The sequence below is a fragment of the Hylobates moloch genome, unplaced genomic scaffold (assembly GCF_009828535.3).
Source record: "Hylobates moloch isolate HMO894 unplaced genomic scaffold, HMol_V3 SCAFFOLD_9, whole genome shotgun sequence".
In the NCBI taxonomy this organism is placed as follows: Eukaryota; Metazoa; Chordata; class Mammalia; order Primates; family Hylobatidae; genus Hylobates; species Hylobates moloch.
In genome coordinates this window covers 39,682,151-39,701,246 of record NW_026652284.1, presented here as the reverse complement: position 1 = coordinate 39,701,246, position 19,096 = coordinate 39,682,151, and the positions used below count along the sequence as shown (strand labels likewise).

The window sequence follows — 19,096 nt, the reverse complement described above, 5'->3', positions numbered from 1 at the left end:
GGAACTGACAAATACCTTTTATAATCTCCTTGTTTTTCTGTATTTCTCAGAAATAGTCTATAATGAATACGAATTAATTTTGTATTTAGAAAAAAATAATTTCTAAAACATGAAGTAAATTGGGGAGTGCAGATGTTAGTTGCTGGAAGCTCAGAGCTCCAGGAAAGCAAAGGCTTGCAAATTAAGGTGTTTATGCCAGACTTAGTAAACCATTAGGTGGAAATAATTAAAACTAAAAATCAATTTTTTGAAATTATAAAGAATATTTACAGAGGGTGAGTCATTCATTTTTAGTTTTTACTATTTAATCCTGACTTTGTTTTCCTCCCCAAAATTAAAAGCTATAGAGAATATCCTGAAAAACCCTTTTTATTGTTTTTTAAACTTATATTTTAAAGTAATTTCAAACGTACAGAAAACTTACAAGAATAGTACAACAATGCCTGTATATTTTTCACTTGGTTCCCCCAACTATAAACAATTTACCACACTGGTTTTCTCATTCTCTCTCTGTCTCTCTCTCTTCTGTCTCTCTTTCTCTCTCTCTCTCTCTCTCATAAATATAATTTTATTCTGAACCAGTTGAGAGGGAATTATAAATATGATATCCTAATTATTCTAGTGGGTATTCAAGGACTTTATTCTATATAATTAGAATATCACCATATCTGTCATGAAATCAATACGTTACTATAATCTAATCTACAGACCTAATTCACATTTTGTCATATTTCTCAATAATTCTCTTTATAGGAAAAAGAAAATTTTACCAGTGCAGGATGAAATCTCAAATCATGTGTTACATTTAGTTGTCAACTCTTGTGTCTCCTGCAATTTCAAATGGCTTCTCAGTCTTTCGTTGCCTTTCTTGAACTCGAATTTTTGACAAATACAAGCCAGTTATTTTGCAGAATATTATTTTTGATTAATATGATGAAATAACTTTTAAAATAAATTAACAATGGAAAGGAACTTCAAGATTTTATAAATTAATCAGCACTCTCTATATATCCTATATCTCACCTCTATGCAGCAGCTTAAACAAGAAAGAACACCCCACCCTTGAGAGAAAGAATGGGGCAGAGAGATAGAAGAGTGAAAAGAAAAAAAGGGAGTTGTGAGAAAATTAAAGCAATCGGAGCATTTTCAGGACAAGAGAAATAGCTTTTCTACAGCCACAGTCTTTTATTTAATTCATTAAAATCTCATAAATTTTAAATCGTAAATACAATTCAGTGGAAGTAACCAGCAGCTATGTATAAATAGGCCACTGTAGTCAAAGTTCAGTGTATCTAGGTATCTATATTTCTTTCCAGACTTGAAATTCTAGCTTCACCTTTACATTTTACATAACCTAGAGTGTTTGCAAAACCAAACTATGTTTATTATTCCATTTTCCCTGAAGAACAATTTTCACCTTATTAGAACTCATGTCTTCTCCCTCTTCATTGTCTGATTTCCAACTGGTAGTCCCAGCAGTTTAACTGTGGGCAACTCAGTTGTTTCATTACTGTAGTGATCATTCCAGGATCTTTTATTTTCTTACTTCTCAATAAACGTAATTCAGCCAACAAGTAAACTTCTCTTGCATGCAATCATTGGGTATTGATAATTATAAGTATTATTTTCTGAAGGAAATTATATTACATATTTGTAGCATCAGACTACAAATTTTTCAAAACTATACACAAAATATAGAAATGCACTTGCAGCAGTGACATCAAGGTTCACATGCTGTTATTTCTAAAAATTATACAGTGATTTGATCAATGTGGCAGTGCTTCATTCGACTCCCATTTTTTCATGAATCCTACAGTTGGTAATATATTACTCACTGGTTTTGCTTTACCAAGATTTTGTAAAAACTTTGAAGCATTAGCTCTGAATTAGATGGAAACCTCATAAGTCAGAATTCTATTTTAATTAACCTAAAAGGATAGATAGGTTAATTCTTTTGAATTTCTCTTGTAAAACATGTGTATTCTTTTTTCTATACTCATTTATCATGCAGCTCATATAAGAAAGAGATGAAATAATATAGCAGGCAAGAGCTCTAAACGTGATTTTATCCAAGACCTTCATTTGAAAGGCAATTGAGAGAGGCTCAGAGAAACTGTGTGTCCAGGCTTGCTGACATCAGGTCTACGATCCTTGCTGCTATACTACACACAAACGGACTTGCAAGTCTTCCTAAGATGATATGTTTCATGCACAAAAAAAGCATCAGCACAGACTGTGTCCTGTATATCCTTGACAGAACACAGGAACATCGTCTGCTTGAGAAGGTTAAGAACATCCTCTGCTCCCGATGAGTGCATTTGCGGAGGGCTGAGAAGACAGCCAATCAACTGTGGCCATCACAGCCAGATCACTGTCTTACAGAGCCAGATTGTGGGTAAGCCCTGGTCCTGCTAGCCTTCTCTAGCCTCACTCCTACATAACATCTAACAAATATTTTATGGATATCCATGTGATGGGAAGGCAAAGTATTAGCCTGCCCAGAGGGCCTACGAGTCTCCATCCAGTTCTGCAATACTTGAGACCACTTCCTGTGCCAGGATGCAAAAACTGAGTTGGGATGCAATTTTATCCAGCCATTGAAGAAATTTCAATAAGACCTTATTCAAGAGACTTTGGCCACATAAAAAAATGCAATAGATATTTAAAATTCATCCAAGGATTTAAAAGGAAAGGAAAACCAATAAAAGGACAGAATCAGAATACAAATATAAGGTAGAGAAACCAGATGAGAGGTGGAAAACTTAATCAAATAAGTTGTAGTTTTGTTTGTGTCATTGCAATTCGTTAAACCAATTTTTTTACCGACTGATGGGGCTTGCCTTTGCTGAACTGATGTGATCAGACTGTTTCCTTTTGTGTCATACAGGCAAGATATACAAGGAAAAGCAAATTCATTATTTAAACGTAAGAAATATGTTTCAGCAAATTCGTGTGTAGTTAACATTTACTGAGTACTTCGTATTACTGAACACGCTGCCTGGCTCTTTCATGTGTGTGATCTTATTTAACCCTCATGACCATTTGGAGAAATATGATTTGTATTTCATGTGCAAATTGGGTGCTAATTGCTACAAAAGTGTTACAAGTTAGGGTTGGAAGAAGGCATGAAAGATACATTAGACATTTATACATGGAACAGTATGCACCTTTGTATTGATTATCTATTTATTGCTGCATAATTAAGTAACTTAAAATTTAGTAACTTAAAACAATGATTATTTATTATCTCTGATAGTGTTTGTGGGTCAGGAGTTCAGACAGGGCATGTGGGGATGCCTTATGTCTTCTGCACAATGGGGCCTCAACTGGAAGACTCGAAGGGTGAGGCTGGCATCATCTGAGGCTCATTTACACATCTGGTGCTGAGGCTGGCTATTGGCTGCAGATCTAGCAGAGGCATGGACTTCCTTACAACATAGCAGCTGAGTTCCAAGGGTAAGCATCATGGGAGACAGAGACAGAGAGAAACAAAACAAAACAAAACAAAACTCTCCTTTTTGTGATCTAGCCTCTTAGCCTCAGAAGCCACATGGGATTCCTTCCACCATACCCTGTTGGGGCAGTCAGGACATGCACAAGACTATGCCCCGATTAAAGAGTAGAGAACATCACTCCCGTCACTCCCAGCTCCTGGTGGGGAAGTGTCCGTCAGACTGCAAGAAGAGCATGTGGGATGGGATAAATACGCACATGTGGCCACCCATGGCATATACAATTATTCCCACATTCTTACTCTCTGGTAAAAATCTTAGGGTGAGCCCTGGATTTAGTCAACACCAGGAAATATGTCTCATGTCAGGCAGCCAGAGAAGGGAAGTGTAAAGGATTGTTCTTGATTGGGGGATCCAAGTAGTCTTCACAGAAGAGACAGTATTTGAGCTTTACCCTGATTTGAAGGATTTCCATTCATTTGTTTATTGAGTGCCTGATGGGGTATATTGTTGATAACATGCTAAGTGGAGAACATATAGGAAATTCTACTTCCCAAGGCACAGACTGAGGACAATCTCACAGAGAGGGCTGCAGGGCTGACCCCTGTGGTGAGCTACTCACCAGCACCTTTGGTTCTTTCCTTTCATGGGAACACCCCTGCCAGCCTTGCTAGAAGCCAGCAGTTTCCCAGAGATCCTGACCCACACTTCCTGGCTTCCCTTTATTCTCTACCACAGAGGACAGAAGTACCTTGGGAGACATATCAATAAGCAATTTGGGGACCAAGTTAGAAACTGTTTTATATCACTAAGGGAGAAAAATCCTATAAAACATAGTAGATAGACTAAAACAGTCTATTTGTAGATTATTGAGTTCGCATTTTTAAAACCTTCAAAAAAAATAAATTTATTGGAATGTGAATTCAGTATTTAAAATATATAAAAGCAAATATTTTTCTAATTTCCATTTCCTTTTATTTCACTCTTTCCTATTATTTATCTCTGTCTCCCCATGGGGTTCCACATAGAACACAGATCAAAAGCTTTTACTCATTGATGGAGATATATGCAGAAAAATCAAATGACACACAAAATAAACTAGAAATGTCAAAGCCATCATTATGATTTTCTAAATCCCATCACTTATTCTGTCGCTGAACAAGTGAAACTTTTAGCAATGGTAGGGCACTGGATTTTTTTTAATAGCTCCAAGCCTTATATGTTATTACAGAACAACTTCCTAAAGTAGGATATGTCCCAGATTTACACATCAATGTTTCAGGAAAGAAATATTTACTATTTAAAATCCATATGCATATAAAATAGCTGACTTAGAGAACTCAGTGTAAGTTCCATGTCTCTTCTTTGATAAGGAAAAATTGACCATGATTCAACTATGATTTCTTTTCTCATATATATGATTAGCTCATAACTTCAGACTTATTTTGAAAATAATTGGATAAATTTACAGTTAATAACTTTGTAAATTTTAGTTCTACTAGAGAATCAAGGCCTTGTTACTTAAGAAAAAAGTGATTCCAGGAGGTTAAGAATTTCACTGGGTGCAGACAGGTCTCCAGGTTGTAAGTGAAACCCCTCTTGAGAAGAACTGGCACGAGGATGGCAGGTGGCCCCAGCACAGAGGCAGGAAAGAAGTCTGTAGGCTGGAGCTGCTGCCAGAGTTTGTATGGGCTCCAAAAGTGATGCCAGTAGCAAATAGTGAACAGGTCTTAGAAACTGATAAAGAAAAGGCAGGAAAAGTAAAGAAAAAGGGGAAGAAGGTAGAGAGTTGAGCCAAGTGAGAATTACTGTCAATAATAAAAGTGAGGTTGAGGCTTTGTTGGAAAATCCTCCCTTGTGCCCTAATGGTATTTTCTTGTCTCTCCCAGCACCAGACAGCCTCTCACTTCCCCAGCCTGGGCCTAATGTCCCAAACGCTTTCCCTTACAACATGCCTTGTTTCACATTCCCTCCTTCCCATGTACTGTTAGCAATAGCCAAGTCTCACCATGTTACCTTCATATTTATCTAATCTTCAACAAAAGACTCTTGAAAATACAAAACTTTCATCCTCAGGGGTAGGTTTATATCATGGTATGTCAGTCTTTGTAGCAGGTTGGTGAAGACGGAGTTTCCTTCAAAATCCACACTGAATTGCTTGCTACATTTGTATATTAAAGCATGTCTCCTTAGGCCAGCCCAATTTGCGGTTTAAAATAGAGCAGTCCAAACAGTAGGTAAGTGTGAATCCCTCACTCAGCCATCCGTCTGCAATTATAGCCCATCCCGTTAGAAAGCATCTTCATCCCCAATTACTTCTGTGATGTGTTTTGGGGGGGTGGGGGCTCATATCCTGTCTGTGCCTGTCATTGTATTGCTATCTTGTTCCTGGTCCCTTTAGTGAGGGACACAGCCTGTTGCCTCCAAGCTATGAAGGCCCCACCCACTGTCATGAATGCTGGAGTCACTTCCTACCACTGGGATCGTACCCTGTGGACATTTTAATTGGTTCTAAACCCAAAAAAAATGTAATTAGTTCTGTGCTATTTCTTTATTTGTACCTTACCTACTTCCAGAAAGATTTAAAATTTTAAAAATATGTACAAGGAAACTAGATAACAAGTAGGAAGTGAGTTTATAGAAACAATGTTAGAAAGAGAAAAATGAAGCCATAAGTGAAATTAATGCATAGAATGCATGCCATATAATCACGTGCACTTGCTTGGGATGGCCTGAATATTTATCTCTGAGCTGTCTAGCAGCCACTTCAAAAAAAGTGAATCATAAACAAAATCTGTTTCATCCTCAGTATCTGAAATCTGAGAAACATCTCCTATGGATAGAGCTTTATAAGGAAGTTTCTCTTTAATTTAGTATCCTTAATCTTTACCATTACTCTTATAGTAAAAACAAGAATATTCATAAGGTCATTTGTAATATTGCTTCAAAGCATATTCACGACATGTTATGTAAACAGAGTTCAGTAATTTCACTGTAGGAGGAAAAAAACTATAGGTTTAAGTTTCAGACAAAAATCAAAGTGAATGTCTAGGAAATGGCCTGCAAATTTTTCGGGCATAATTCCATAACTTCCATAAATCTTATTTCAGAGTGCCCTAGAATCAGGGTAACCCTTCTTGACAAGGACTTAGACATGCAGATATTCTGTGTTGCCATTTAAAAGCTGACACATATACTTCAGGCTCAGTCAGCTGAGCCAGGAGTGAGGTTAACAGATTCTTACAAGTTGAGCCAGGCGCAGTGGCTCACACCTGTAATCGGGAGGCCAAGGTGGGTGGATCGCCTGAGGTCAGGAGTTCGAAACCAGCCTGGCCAACATAGCTGAGACCCCATCTCTACTAAAAATACAAAAATTAGCCAAGCATGGTGGTGCGTGCCTGTAATCCCAGCTACTCAGAAGGCTGAGGCAGGAGAATCACTTGAACGTGGGAGGTGGAGATTGTGGTGAGCCCAGATCGTGCCAGTGCACTCCAGCCTGGGTGACAGAGTGAGACTCCGTCTCAAAAAAATAAAAATAAAAAAAAAAAGAGGCACCTAAAAAGGTCACACACAGAATAGAAAGCCTCAGTGCCTACACGGAGGAGGGCAGAGAGTACAGGGGGACACAGACAAGGTTTTCTACTCTAATACACAGAAAAAGAAGTAGCTAGGTCTCAAAGCTCTGTTATTCAGAACATAGAAACAATAATCTTTGCAGGGAAAATGATTTACCAATATCTCAGCAAAACAAAAAAAAACAAAACCACCTCATTAAAACACCAGTGAAGCACCCAACTTTAAGTAGTGTAAGTATCTATCAAACCCCTAAGATCATTGGCTGAATTGATCTCAATGTAATTAACTGGATTTGCCTGTTTTATAGGGTTGTTAACTATAAGCCAGTTGTAGGTTGGAGGAGTCTATTAAAAATTCAGAGGTTTTTTTGTTTCTGAAGACCCTCTTTCTGGAAATACTTTCAAAGGGAAGCCAGTTGTCAACTAAGGTCATTCATTGTTCATAAAACTAAACCACATGATCTGCATATAATAAAATGCTTAGACTTCTTTTCAGGGACAAAGGATGTGAATTTTATTGAGTCCTTTTCAATTTAGGTATATTCAACTGAAAAGTAGGCATTTTGTTTCTATCTAAACTTTCCAAAAAATGTAAAACCCTTGCAAGCCCAATAAAAAGTGAGTACTTTTATTTTAAAGCATATTAGCAATTCAAATGTAAAAATTCCATGTTAAAAGAAAAGCAATAATAAAACTCATCAGAAGGTGCTGGTAAGATATTGTGGTTTGACTTTGAGCTTAAGAAAATAAAAGAACAAACTAGTTCCAGGGGAAAGAAGGGCTGTTTGTGTATTTTATTGTTAACTATTTTGGCAGACCGGAATGTTTCGTTGGTGACAAGCTCAGAGCCATGCCAATCTGCAGTTAGACCACTCCCTCCCCAGTTTCATCAAATTTGTGGCCCAAAGGCAGAGACTTGATAAGGCCCTCTTGGTGGGGAAAGGGCTTAACCTTTAATCTATGAACCTGCTAAACTGCTTGAGAACAGGATGTGTCAGCTTTCTGTTATTTGATCCCATTTCACCATCTGTCCATCTTTACCCATGCAAAACAGAAGAAGCCAATGTATCTTTAATACGATGCCCTGGGAAAATGTAAAACAGAAAGATGGAAATTGGCCCTCTGTTTGTGCCTCCATCTGCAAACTCTTTCATTCTGGCATCAATTATGGAGCCAAATTTCTATTCATCCCAGACAGCTCTACCATTATCTCAGTATCATTTATTATATGACTTTTTCTTTTTTTTTTGAGACAGGGTCTCCCTCTGTTTCCCAGTGGTGCCATCTTGGCTCACTGCAGCCTCTACCTCCTGGGCCCAGGCAATCCTCCCACCTCAGCTTCCAAGAGTAGCTGGGACCACAGGTGTGTGCCACTGTGCTGGCTAATTTTTGTATTTTTAGTAGAAAGGGGGTTTTGCCATGTTGGCCAGGCTGGTCTCGAACTCCTGGCCTCGAGCAATCCACCCGCCTCAGCCTCCCAAAGTGCTAGGATTACAGGAGCGAGCTACCACACCCAGCCACTTATTATATGACTATTAAAGCCAGATATTTCAGATTATGAAACTTTGTTTCCATAACAGATGATTTCAACATCATTTATGGTTTATGCCTTAGGAGGAGGAAATCACATAATTTAGTCTAAGCACTACAGATATAATTTTATTCTTGCCAGTAAAGAAACTGAATAGTGAGAAATTCAGTCTCTTTCTCCAGACCCCCCAGAGAAGGAAAACATTTTCAAACAATCCAGAATAAAGCCACCAAAATGGGTTCAAAAAACACTGGAGACACAATGACAAAATGGAAAACAGCATTGTTCCTTAGAAAAATGAACCATCAAGCTGTAAACATCAAATGAATAGTTTAATGTTGCTACTCTAAAATGTGTATTACAAGATGAAACAGGAACCTTGACTGAAAATGTGGATAAAATCTGGAAATGTAATGAACACAGTATTTTGCAAAGTCATTTTAGATGAAGGCCTTCAATAATTACAACTTCCAACTCATAGGCTGTAGTTAAAAATCCATGACAGGACTAACATCAGCCATCCCTGACGCACTTCTGATTGATATGTAAAACCCAAGATTCTCATACTCCCTCCTCAGATACAACTCATGCCGAAAAAATAAATGTCAGGAGAGCAGAAGACCTTTCAACTAGATAGAACACTGTGTTAGAATGGGAATTAAGGGAATTTGATTCTGACATGACCCCATCAAATCCCAAACCTCATTTTGCTGATAGAGATCGAAGAAAAAAGCAGAAAGGTTGAATCTACACTTGTGTGCTAGTAAAAAAACCATTGCAAGTTTTACAGCGAGAACAACTGACATTTGGGAACATATAGGGAATGTGGCTGAAATGCCAAATAGAAGTCTGCAAAATTAAACTGACTTCCAGCAGGTATGTAAGCAGCCATAAGCAGAGTAAAAACTCACTATTAGGAAATCCTTTCTTCCTATCAGCAGCTTATCTCTACCTGAACCATCACACTTGTTAAACGGGAATACCATATTCAACAAAAAATACCTACAGCAGGCAAAGTTCTGACAGCTGAGGCCCAGTGTTCCCATGAAGATCTTAGTCTTAGCGATTGTGCAAAAGACAGTGCTCAGATTGGGGTAACATGAGGTAAAAAGAGGTTGTGAGATTTATGAATTATTTTCTAAACTAAATCATATTTCTGTTAACAGGCTTTTAGGTCTTAGTTTTCAAAATGTTTCAAGAATGTTCAAAAACTTTCCATTTTTCAGTACTGGGTAACTTAAGAAGAACAGCACGTTCACATATACTCAGATTGCTCTTATGTTCCTATGGGGTCCCAATACCCATGTCAGAGTTGAATAAATAATTTTACAAGTGAAACTTATCTGAGTCGCTCACAGTTAATATTGTTCCCAAGTAATTAGCCAAAAGAAAGAAGTAGTTGTTAGAGTGTGTTATGGAAATATTTATTTAGCACCCAACAAACCTTGCTGCATGGCTATGTGTTGGGCCCTGGTGCTCTGACAATGAGCCCCTTCCCTCAGTGCCTTAGGAGCTGCTTTGCAGACAGACACTAATCATGTTCAGTGGCAATGACAACACAGCATTGCCTCCTTCTTGTAATCAACACAATCCTGTCTCTTATGAACAAAGGAAGAGGGCAAACGCGGTTAAATAGGGATGTCCTAGAAATGACATACAAAAATAGACTTAACATTATTTCCGTAAATAAAATAGGACATCAAGAGCAAAGTGCTTAATCTGGAGTTTTCTAGGAGAAGGATCTAAATCTGTGGTTTCAGCTCTTTGCACAACCTCATTACCAGCTAATGTCACCCAAGACCCAGCAGTTGAGATATGAAAGAACATCTTAAGAGGTAGGAGGCCGGGAACTTCAGAAGCCTTTTGCCCAGTCAATAACAAAGGAGAGAGGAGTTAGGTGTTACTGACCTCCAGGAAAACCACTGAGAGACATGTTGGTAAAGACATGACAGTCACTAAGCAAACTTAAGGCTAAACCCATTTAAAATCTAATAAACACCAGGGAGGGCTGTTGCTCTGGACTTTCACAGCTTCTTAGAACCTGCAACTTTTTCAGGTAGCTAATTGCTTCTTCCTGTCTGCTTCCCCAGAAAGGAAGCCCCCAAATGCCCCAGAAGAGAGACCTAAGTAAGTGAGAGAGTATGTTCCAGAAGACACTCAGGAATTGCCCCGAGCATGCCTTGTGTCCAATGTGCACTTAAAATGTGGCTATTGAGTAATATAAAGATGTAACTTACATGTAAAATATACACCAGATTTCAAAGACTTAATATGAAAGAAAAAAAAAAACAAATATAACAGAAAGAACAACAGATACAGAAGTGAGCAAAATAATATTTTTCCCCCAAAAGGTACATACCTTTTGGTGTGGAATAGATGGAGAATAAACAAAAACCAGCCAGGTGCAGTGGCTCGTGCCTGTAATCCCAGCACTGTGAGGCCGAGGTGGGAGGACTGCTTGAGGCCAGGAGTTCAAGATCAGCCTGGGCAAAACAGTGAGACCCCAAATCTAAAAACAAAAGCCAAAACCTGCGTAGCATAATGCCAGGTGAGGAAAAGTTTAGAAAATATAAAGTGGGCAAAGGAATAGAAAAGAGTGCAATCAGGGAACACTGCTTCAGATAGCAGGGCCCAGGACAGCCTTTCCGGAAAGTTGACACTTGAGCAAAAGCACAGGATGCCCCATCTAACACCCTTGAGTACAAGGACAAATACCAAGCCTTCATGCACCCCAGCTCCCATCCAGAGAGGCACAGAGGTGGCCATCTCCTTGACACTGGCTGGAAACACCCCAGGAAGCAACTCAGCAATTGTCTATAGTCTTCAGACTCTGCAGTCCTCTGGAGAAAATAATAGAGGAAGCTACAAAAACATCTCACCCTTGAAAAGACTGCCTTGTGGCCCAACATTAAAACATTTTCCTAGATTTACTAAAAGCAAAAGACTGACTAGAGCTTTTGGAGTCCCCTGTCCTAGACACATGCCTATGCTGAAATATTTTTCTCAGTATTAGAAATAATAATAATTGTTATAATTTAGCTAGTTAAATTTTTTCCTAAAAAATAGAATAACCAAGCAATAACCAAAGTTTAATGTGATATGTTCACCAGCATTATTATTATTGTTATTATTATTATTATTATTATTATTTTGAGATAGAGTCTCGCTCTGTCACCCAGGCTGGAGTGCAGTGGTGCAATTTCAGCTCGCTGCAACCTCTGCCTCGTGGGTTCAAGTGATTCTCCCGCCTCAGCCTCTCGAGTAGCTGGGACTACAGGCACACACCACCACACTCGGCTAATTTTTGTATTTTTAGCAGAGACGGGGTTTCACCATGTTAGTCAGGCTAGTCTCGAACTCCTGACCTGGTGATCCACCCACCTCGGCCTCCCAAAGTGCTGGGATTACAGGCGTGAGCCACTGCGCTCGGCCCCACTAGCACTATTTTTAGATATATTTTAAATTTTGATGAAGCTAATAAATGTTCGAATTTAATAAGATAGAAGAGTTTAAAATGAAAAACAACAATTCTCTTTCTCAGGCCTCCACAATCTCAATTCTATGTATCAGAGGCACTATATTAACTATGGTAATTTTTTTACTTTTAGTTTTTCTGGTAGTTACCTGCTCTCTAAATAACAGGCTTAAATCACTATAGTTTGATATATCAAGTCTTGACACCTATGGACTTTCTTTTTTTTTTTTTTTTGAGACGGAGTCTCACCCTGTCGCCCAGGCTGGAGTGCAGTGGCGCAATCTCGGCTCACTGCAAGCTCCGCCTCCCGGGTTCACGCCATTCTCCTGCCTCAGCCTCTCCGAGTAGCTGGGACTACAGGCGCCTGCCACCACGCCCAGCTGATTTTTTGTATTTTTAGTAGAGACGGGGTTTCACCGTGGTCTTGATCTCCTGACCTCGTGATCCGCCCGCCTCGGCCTCCCAAAGTGCTGGGATTACAAGCATGAGCCACCGCGCCCGGCGACACCTATGGACTTTCTAAGGCACTACAGCCTTCCTCTCTCCTCCCCTCCTGCCACTGGAGGTAAGAATCGTTCGTTCCTCTGTTGATTATCTTTTAACTTAAATACTGCATATACATATGCAAATATCTCTTGAGCTCTCACGTGGTAAAAAGGGATTATTAGTGGTCTTTTTCTTTCTTCTTTTTTTTTTTTTTTTTTTTGAGACAGAGTCTCGCTCTGCCGCCCAGGGTGGAGTGCAGTGGCGAGATCTCCACTCACTGCAAGCTCCGCCTCCCGGGTTCACACCATTCTTCTTCTGCCTTAGCCTCCCGAGTAGCTGGGACTACAGGTGCCCGCCACCACGCCCAGCTAATTTTTTTTTTGCATTTTTAGTAGAGACGGGGTTTCACCGTGTTAGCCAGGATGGTCTCGATCTCCTGACCTCGTGATCCGCTCGCCTCGGCCTTGCAAAGTGCTGGGATTACAGGCGTGAGCCACCGTGCCCGACCTTTTTCTTCTTTTCTCCCCACCTTACCTTATAACTTCCAGCACTACTTTAAGTACCTTGACTTACTTTTTCTTGTCAGTTTTGATAACACTTTCTTTTTGTGTGTGTATACATAATCAAGTCTTCTTTCCCTTGTTATTTGATCTGAAAATTTGAAAATCAGCAAACAGTATTTCTGTTATTATGACTATGTAATACTATTGACTGTGCAGCCAAGTATTATTATTACATTCCAAATTTTCGTGTTCTTGAAGAGTTTCTCCTCCTCCTCCTCCTCCTCTTCCTCCTCCTCTCCCTTTTCCTGTTTCTCCTCTTTCTTCTGCTTCAATTGCTTCTTTGCATTGCTTGCGTTTATCAAATCTTTATTTTTCCAGTTTCTCAAAGATCCCACAAATCATCAGCCTCCCATTTTTCCAGATCTTTCCCTCTTTGTGCCTCCATCTAGACTGAGGGTCTGCAGATGTGCTCCTTAGCTGTGATGCGGGAACCTCACTTTGTTATTCATCTGAGATGGACCCCATGCCTTCTTTAGCTGGACCATGTCCTCCAAGTAACTCCCTAAGAAACTATATGGAACAAGTAAACCTAAATCCTACATACCTGAAGAGCTGTTCATTCTACCCTCATTGTTGATTGAGAGCTTTGCTGAGTATAAAATGTGAGATTGAAAATAGTTTTACCTTGTAATTTAGAATGTGCATTCCCGCTGATTGCAGTGGCTTACGCCTGTAATCCCAGCAGCTTGGGAGGCCAAGGCAGGAGAATCGCTTGAGGCCAGGAGTTCAAGACCTGCTTGTGCCATGCCCAGGAACTCAAAGCTGCAGTGAGCTAAGATCGCATCACTATACTCCAGCCTGGGCAACACGGGGCGGCTCTGTCTCTTAGAAAAGAAGAGAAAGTTCATGCCAGTATTTGTTAGAAATCCAGGGTTGCTAAGGGGAAGTTCAAAAGATAGTCTGATTTTTGTTCTTTTATTAGTGACCTTGTTTTTTTGCTTATTTGTTTTCTTTATCTCTGGAAATTTCTTGTTCTCTTTTAATATTTTTCTGGAAACTTTACAGTGGTAAGTTGAAATGAGTCTATTATCTATTCATTGTTCTGGGAAACTAGTATCATTCAGTTGTAGGAAAACCTCTTTTGTTATTTCTTGAAATATTTCCTCCCACCCATTTTTTCTGCACTGTCTTCCGAGACTCCTATTATAGGTTGAGCATTCCTAAAATCCTGAAAATCTGAAATCCAAAATGCTCTAAAATCTGAAACTTTTTGAATGCCAACATGATGCCACCAGTGGAAAGTTGAAAGTTTCACACCTGATCTCATGTGATGAGTCGCGGTAGAAACACAGGCACATAACACAAAGTTTATTCAGCATTTCCAGAGGGAAAAAGATCTTCCCAGCTCCCTTTAGTGTCATTATCTTTTCCGCACGCTCCCAGAATCCCCCATGCAAGTACGCCCACAGGAAGATAAAGCCTTACGTGCCAGTGGTTCGCCACCAAAATACAATTGCGTTTGTTTTTAAATGTGCCAATTTTAGTTGCTATTTTAGTTACAAAACAAACATGTTATATACCCGTAAAATACAAAGGCAAAAAATAAAAGACAAATCGCTTAAAAATACTGTCAAATCAGTTTGGTGATTAGCTAGAAAAATTGGCATGGGAGAAGTTTTAAAAATCTAAAAAGATTCTGCACTCAGCCAGGCGTGGTGGCTCACGCCTGTAATCCCAGCACTTTGGGAGGCTGAGGAGGGCAGATCATGAGGTCAGGAAATCGAGACCAGCCTGGCTAACATGGTGAAACTCCGTCTCTACTAAAAATACAAAAAATCAGCCAGGCATGGTGGCGGGTGCCTGTAGTCCCAGCTACTTGGGAGGCTGAGGCAGGAGAATGGTGTGAACCCGGGAGGCGGAGCTTGCAGTGAGTGGAGATCTCACCACTGCACTCCAGCCTGGGCAGCAGAGCAAGACTCCGTCTCAAAAAAGATTCTGCACTCAAATTCCATTGCAGGTGTTCTTATATCCTAGGCATTTTAGAAATTATAAATGAGGCATTATAGATGTATTTTATGCAAAAAAAAAAAAAAAAAAACTACAGAACTTCCAATCAATGAACTCATAATCAAAGAAGAGCTCTGGACTTATATCAAATGACTGACTAATGAAGATAGTATTATATATGTGGGAATGAAGTAAAACTTTGTGAAGTGATAGTTAATTAAAATATGGCAAGCATTTATTACAGTAACTGACACACCAACATTACATAAATAGTGGGCATTATTGTTAAAGTTTTTTTTTTTTAAGGGAGCTGAGGGGAGGGGGCACTCCGGCACAACTGGCTTGAGTGATTGCAAACAAAATGCAGGACCCCAACACAGACACAATTCTTTCAGACTTTCCTTAGCGGGCAAGATGCCCTTGTTGTGTAAGATGTAATTTCCCGCCAAGGAAAGTCTGAAAGAATTGGAGAAAAAGGCGGAAGAGTAGCAGTGTGTCCTCTAGCAGTCAGTGGTAAAAACATATGAAGATATGACTGAAGAGCTGGAGGGTCATGAAGACAAATGTAGTAAGGAGAATGAACGTGCTATTGAAATGCACAGACAGCAGAGACTGGGTGAGTGGAAAGTAATTAAACAGAAGAATAAATGTGGAGAAGTCTTGGAGGTCTCAGGAAAGGATTATGTTCAAGAAGTTACCTGGTGAGGGTGTGTGGGTCATCTTGCACCTTTACAAACAAGGACTTCCCCTCTGTGCCCCGATCAATCAGCGCCTCAGTGGACTTGCCAGGAAGTTTGCTGATGTCAAATTTATCAAAGCCATTTCAACAACAACCTGCACACCCAATTATCCTGATAGGAATCTGCCCACGAAATTTGTTTACCTGGAAGAAGATATCAAGCCTCAGTTTATCCGTCTTCTGGTGTTTGGCAGCATGAACCTGACAAGAGATGAGTTGGAGTGGAAACTGTCTCAATCTGGAGAAATTAACACAGACTTGGAGGAAAACCCTAAGAAACCAACTGGAGACATGTTGCTGGGCTTAGTGTGGCGCTCTGTCCTCGTGAAGAGGGACAGTGATTCCAAGGGTGACTGAGGCTGCAGCTGCTGTAACTTGCTGACTTTCTTGTGACAAATTGTCTGGATTTTTTTAAAAAGGAAAAAGAAAGACTAAATCCTTTTGGGTTTTAGTTTTGTATAGATTATATTTCAAATCTTTACATTTCAGAAGTAATCATTGCTGGAAATTTTGTTAATTTCTTTGGAACTCTTTTTTTAAATTGTAGTATTTCCTTTAAAAAAATTAAAACCAGCTATTGGTATTAAAAAGAAAAAACTCAACACTATTCCAGGCCCTGGGCATACAGTGATGAGAAAAACAACCCAGGACCCTGCCCTGTGGATCTTACCATTGAGAGGGAGAGGCAGACATTGACCAAATTATCAAGTAAATCCTTAATGACAATGTCTGAGAAGGGCTATGAAGGAAAAGTACAGGAGGAAATGACAGCACACATTGGGGTCCTGGTCTACAGGGAGGGTCACTAGGAAGTCTTTGAACTGAATTTTGCATCATGAGTCAGAGTTCACCAGACAAGGAAAGGGCAGGTTCCAGGCAGAGGGAGCAGCATGTTCCAGTACCCTGCAGCACGGAAGATTGGCCCTGGGGCATCTGGAACACCCCAGCCACATGCTGAAGTTTGAACCAGTTTGGAAAAACGATGAATGCAGTAGGGTTCATCCCAACATCTCTTATAGATTCTTTGTCTTTCTGACCAAAAATATATGTTTAAGTCTTATCTACATTTTTCTTCCCATCATAATTATAAATTCAAGGAGAAAGTAAGGGAGGAAAAAAAAGAAGAAAAGACAAAGTCATGCATATCTTGGATGTTAAAGGGTAAGTCATAATTTGTCTGCTTCCTCCCCAGTAGAAAGAAGTCCATACAGTTAATCGTGGTCATGTGATTTAGAGAGGTCAGAAGTGTCCATTTTTATTGACTTCTTAATGTGTATAATTCTGGCTTAGTCTGTAATCTTCCACAGTGGAATAATACTTAAGACTTCTATTTGTTTTCTTTCCATTAGTTGCAGCTGTTTTTCTACTGTTATTTTATTCAAGTAATTAACACACTGATTTATTTTGTCTTGGCAGCCTGGAGCAACAATGCTGAGAGTACACATTTTTATGTCAAACAAACACACAGACCTTTTGAAAATGAATCACACTGGGTTCCTTCTTTCCAGATTCTCCTGAAGTCAAGTAATAAGAATTCTGGGGAATTCATACACTATTGGCCAAAAAGGTTTTACAAACAACAATAATCTGCATAAACTCTTCACTCTTTAAGACCATTCGTCTTAGTCAGCTGATTTTTCTCAGAACACAACCAGTGTGATAAATGTGTGCATGTTCATATTTCAGCCAATGAGGAAGCCTGAAAAGCCGTGGCGCTGAAAGTGCATTTCCCATAGTTCCTTGTTGTGAGATCATAAGGGGAAGATGTCGTATTGTGGATAAAATGCTCTGGATCTTAACTGAGACTAAGTTGCTAAGCAAGCCAGACTTTAAGATTCAGAAAATTTACTCTGGACAGCAAATCTTAAACTTACAATGGTCTTAATTAAGGACCAGTGAGTTAAATTGAGTGTTTAGAGGCCAATTTTTTTTTTTTTTTTTTAAATAAAGAACATTTGTTCGGTGTGATACTGCCAACAGGATTTTATTCATTGTACTGATCTCTCTTTACAACTCTGCCCAAGTAAACCAGCCAAATCTCCGTAGTCTATTCCAGAATCACACTGGGAACACCAGCATGAATTAATAGAAAGTCTGAGTTACACAATAATTTGTGAATAGCACCCCTGCCAATAAGAATTTGCAAAAATGCTAATGGCTAACCAGGTGTAGCCTAGAAAAAAAATGTTGATCTTTTAATGCGAAAATTCATGTCCAGCCAAACCAAAGGAACATTTTTCAGGAGTCATGTGGCCTGGCTTCTCAACTCCGTTTTGTGGCTTATTCTGTGTGAGCTTGCATGAATCAGTTGACCTTTTTATTCCTCCATTTTCTCATCTTTAAAATGAGGGGGCTGTGCTAATCATCTATATTGTTTTTTACTCCTAATTTCAGATCTCTACATCATTTCAAGTAGCACATGGTCTCTACATAAATGGATCCTACTAAATTGATTCTCACAAAACGTTAAAAAGTTTACTTGTTTAAGTAGGTTAAACATCCCCCACATTAGGAACTCTGAATCACATTCTCACTATTAATTTTCTCATAAATAGCACGAAAGTAAGTTGCAACCCAGTTTTGCCTGCAATATCATAAAATCTAAATTAGTTGAATTTAAACTGGTGAAATGTGGTGAAATGTTAAGTGTCATTTAAAATTTAAATTAATTGTGCATGTTCTGTCTTGGGTCCTTGTCTCTTTCTCTGCACCATCTGCCCAGGAAATTGTAAATTGCCCAAGTTTCCACAGATACTCACAACTCCTGAGAGTCTAATTCCAGACAATTTCTCCCCTGAGCTCCAAACTAATGTTTAATAATAATAATTTCCACTCCTTGAGTGCTTCTTACAAGTCTGGTACTGAGTATGATTCTAACCACGTCGCCTCTACCTTTATAATACTCCCACTAAGTAAACAATGCTGTCTCCATTGTCGAGATGGAGATCAGAGAGGAGAGTGATCAAGGCACACTTTGATCACTTGTCACTTGTCAAAGCCATGACTGTAATGCAAGTCTTCCTGGCTCAGACATCCATGCTTTTTTTTTTTTTTTTTTTGAGATGGAGTCTCACTGTTACCTAGGCTGGAGTGCAATGGCATGATCTCGGCTCACTGCAATCTCCGCCTCCTAGATTCAAGAGATTCTCCTGCCTCAGCCTCCCAAGTACCTGGGACTACAGGCATGTGCCACCACACTCAGCTAACTTTTGTATTTTTAGTAGACATGGAGTTTCACTATGTTGAACAAGCTGGTCTCGAACTCCAGACCTCATAATCCACCCACCTCAGCTCCCAAAGTGCTGGGATTACAGGCGTGAGTCACTGT

General features: G+C 39.4%; 1 pseudogene; it reads left to right on the top strand.

Annotated features, from left to right (window-relative positions):
* LOC116813811 (phosducin-like protein 3) overlaps positions 1-16,125 on the top strand; it is a 35,322-nt pseudogene extending 19,197 nt beyond the window's left edge.
* The last annotated feature ends 2,971 nt before the right edge of the window (positions 16,126-19,096 follow it).